Here is a 4506-nt window from a genome sequence, read left to right on the forward strand (position 1 = left end):
TGACGTCTTGGAGTAACCGCACGGATCCACCACAAATGGGGCCCCCACCACAACCTGCGGGAGAACCCCCATACGTGCCCACGTTCGATGAATGGGTGGCACTAGGCAGTGATAGTCCGGTTAGTACATTTGCCTAACTACTAACAAACTAGTTCTCGTTCATTCAACACTATCATATCATATTTACCGTTAGAATCTTCTCTCAAACATGTAGGGGACCGGTGGCTCGACTCCTGCTTCGTCGACCCCAGTCACTCCGATCTGGCAGAGTGGTGCTGGTTTTGGCGGTGCCGGTTTTGGCGGAGGTGGTCTTGGCGGTGGTGGTTTTGGCGGAGGTGGTCTTGGCGGCGGTGCTCTTGCCTGATGTCGGTGATGATACCTTTCATTTGTGGTGGTCTTGCATGTGGCCGTCGTGACATACCTTTCATGTTCCTACTTGTTAGTTTCTTTAGATGACGATGGTTCCATGTCTTGCACTACTTATGTTCATGAAGTTTCGCCGATGATGATCTTTAGATGATGAACTTGAGTATGTTTAAATGATGATGATGATCTTGAGTATGTTTAGATGATGAACTGTCATATTTCTGCATATTCTCATATTTTCTGGTTTGAAATGTTGTCAAAATGAATTGAAACAGAGAAAACAGGAAAAAAAACAGCACAGATCTATGCCGACGGCCACGTGGCCGCCCGTGGTTTGTCAGCGCGTTTGACGGCGCCGTCCGTTGCTGTCAGGTGAAAATCACTGCCGACGATGATGATATGCCGACGGCTGTACGAAAGCCGTCTGCATATGTGCCTATGCCGACGGCTTTTCTATGCCGACGGTCTGACAAGACGTGATCTATGCCGACGGGTATATGCCGTCGGCATAGACCTAAGCCGACGGCAAATGGCCTATGCCGACGGCCCGGGGCCGTCGGCTTAGAGGGCGAGTCCGGTAGTGCAAGCTGCTGCTAAGGCAGGTCTCTTCAATCTTGATGCCAAGAAACTCGAAGTTACCGTGGTTCATCCATGGTCACCGACTCGCTGCCTCGCCGACCTGGTTCCTAAGCTTCCTCCACATCAGTAGATTAAGTATGGTCAAGACTACATACATATACTGAACTTTACTTAAACTTTTGCGACATTTGAGGAAATCGGACCATGTACTCATGTCCCGCCAAAAAAAATGTTGTTTACTCCTACATGACTACACCATGCATCAGCTGCTTCGCATGCACGTCGACACATCCTCATCCTGTTCGCTGCCCCTGGCGCTGCATGTGCGGCCATGTGCGCGCGTCTTGTCTTTCCCTCCGGTTCATTGCAAAGCCATTTTTCTTGTGTGACCATGAGACGGTAGCCAGCTCAGTGATTATATGTTTGTTATCATCGATCATCATGCGCTTGAGGCTTCAAGTACGTTACCCTAAGCAGGCTTGTGGACATCTTGGATCGTACGTGTCCATCTTGTATCCATACTGTCATACCCAGCATACCACAACGCACAATGGTAACACTACGTAGTAAACAATGATAATACTACTTAGTAAACGCACATGCAATGCGTGATGATGCATCATGCTTTTGATACGAGATCGACACCTAGGAAATGTCTACGTACATTAGCTGGCATGTATGATGTTTTGTTTTGAGAGGTTAGACTTTCTTATGATGAAAATCTAAAATCTTGGATTGGACGACTGCGGCGCTTGTGCATTGTTACCTTCTTGGAGGTGTCGCTTTCGAAGACCTTTTTTGTTTTTCGGGTGTTGTCTTTGATGATGGTATGTGTGCTGCTGCTGAGAGGAGTTGATCACTATGGGTGGCCTTTATTTTTTCCTTACTTTTTTTGTTTTCTTTTTCAGACTGTGTGCATCTTTGCGATATTTCGTTGGTGTAAAGGCCGTGTGTAATTAGTATCTTCATGATATTAATATATATTTTTTGCCGAAAAATGTATGATGTTATTTTCGTGATATTAATATATTCTCTTTGTCGAAAAATGTGTGATGTTTTGCGTTGCGTGCATGTAACGCCCGTACCAGCCAACTCCTCTACTTTTCAAACCATTTTACTCGATAAACACTGGGGAATCTATGTACACCATTATGAGCTTGGGAGACCTTAAGCATGTGGACATCTCAAGCCGTACTTGTCCGTTCTACGTCCATGCTTAGTGTACGACAACACATCATCATCACGGAAGAATATGAGCACACGCCTGCTTGCTGTATTAAGGCGATCGCCGACAGCATGCACATCATTGAGATTAGGATCTTGGTGACACCACATGCCGAAGACTAGTCTTATTTAAGCAGCAGGAGCGCCCTTGTTTCTAGTACCTATCCATCGACATTACTATTACTTACCACCGGCAAGTACATCTGTACTTGACTCTGCTCAAGCAAACACACAGAACATAAAACCAATGCAAGGCCCTAACACAAGCACCAAGTCCTTCAAGCAAGCATTCCTCAAGAACCTCCTCTTGGGCCTCCAGCTCCATGCACGTACGAGCACATCCTTCGGCAGCAGCGCCATGAACCTCCACGAGAGGAAGCTCGCCGTCAAGTTCTATGCCAACGTCGCCATGGCGGCCGCGCGCTGTGCCACCCGCACCGACGCAAGGTGGCCCAGTGCCATCTTAGCCTCCGAAGCGGGCGCCTCACCATCATCCGGCGCGTGCAAGATGCAGAGGTGCAGGACAATCGTGAGCAGGTGCTGCCGGCGGAAGAAGAGCTGGATTAGATCAGGTCGTGCTGGTGCTGGCGCTGTTGCGAGGAGGCTGTTGAGGACGAGGACTATGGCGCTGAGGGACGTGATACCGGGAGGCCGGGACGCCGCCGTTGACCAGGCCACCCTGCTACGCGAGGCCATGGACTACGCGGTGCACCTGCGCGCTCAGGTCGACGTGCTCCGCCACTTATCGGAAGCCGTGCAAAGATCCAGCTCCATCTCTCGGCAGGTACGTGACAATCTGGTTGCTTGGTTCCATTTATTGGTAATTTTCAGTGTGTAAGTAATAACTTGCTCATTTGGCATGCAGGGTCAGCAGTGATGCTTTGGTCTCGGTGCGCACTTACAAAGGAGGCATGATTAAGTATCTGGTAGTGTTGTGCCAGTGCCTCTGCAGTAAGAAAAACTTTGTCTCCATGATGATCAGGGAGGAAACAGGCACAACTTTGCCTTGAGCAGAGCGGTGAAGAAATATATAGATCAGGATTTGCCTTGTTCTTCTAGGAGGTCAGATTGGTATATGTCTATGGTGCTTGCTACCTAGGCACCTAGCTAGTTGAGTGAAGAGACTACTCTTTGTAGATCAGCAGAGAAAATGGTGCCAGGAATTATGTGTTATTTCAAAAGAAAGTTATTTGAGAGTGTAAAAAGTTGCTTAAATCGTGCATGCGTGTGCAGTTTGAATTCAAGGTATGTTCCGTGCATCCGTGCTAGATAGCTTGATAAAATGGTGCCAGGAATTACGTACTGCAGAAAAATTGTATAACAGTCACTGACTCACTGTAACGTGCTGTCTTTTCTCCATGAAAACAAATAGTAGTAAAAGTTTGTAGATGCGTACCTGCATTCCCAGAAGTAGAGTCTCCGAACTGGTTTTACTGAACCATGGTAACAACTAACAATGTGAGATTTAATATCAAATTGTTGAACTGCAACCGCAGGTTGTGCAATAGGTGCACGCATAAAATCTTCATCTAGAGCTGCAAACTCCCCAAGCTTTTTGTTAGCCATAATGCAAATCTTTTTCGGAAATACTAACGCCCACACGTGTGGTCGTTTGCATCTCGCCCATACGCGTGGATCCACGTCCGTTTGTGGTTGCAAGAATCTTGACATGTTTGTGGTGCCACGTGGGACTGGGCTGGTGTGTGGGCATTCATCCGGTCGCCCACACGTCCGTTTCACCACACGGGAGGGCCGGTGTGTGGGGTTTAGCAGTTCGCCCACAAGTCTGTTTTCACTCACGCACAAGGGCTGGTCTGTGGGCATTTGCCATCTCGCCCACACGCCCGTCTCCTCTCCCACACCCAAAGTTGCCAGTTGCCATGTGTTTTGCAGTGTACATGGCAACTACCCTAGTGTGCTTGTAAGCAGATGGTAACTCTATTTTTTTTACCCGAACATGTCAGTTGCCATGTGTTTTGCAGGGTACACGGCAACTGCCCTAGTGTGCTTGTAAGCAGATGACAACTCTCTCTTTACCCGAAACATGTTATTTTGCCATGTCTCTTTGTAGCGCTACACGGCAACTGGCTAGTGTTAGCAGGTGGCAACTCCTAAGGTTTTTAAATCATGGCAACTGTAGTAAACCAGACCATACATGGCAACTGCCTAGTGTTAGTAGGTGGCAACCCCTAAAGTTTTCAAATCATGGCAACTATAGTAAACCAGACCATACATGGCAACAGCTGCAGTTGTTCAAAATGGCATCTGGCACTTGACCTGAGATGGCAACTGCAGTTGAGCAACCATGGCAACTGTAGTTGTCCGACATGGCAACTA

The sequence above is a fragment of the Triticum aestivum genome, chromosome 7D (genome assembly GCF_018294505.1).
Source record: "Triticum aestivum cultivar Chinese Spring chromosome 7D, IWGSC CS RefSeq v2.1, whole genome shotgun sequence".
NCBI lineage: Eukaryota > Viridiplantae > Streptophyta > Magnoliopsida > Poales > Poaceae > Triticum > Triticum aestivum.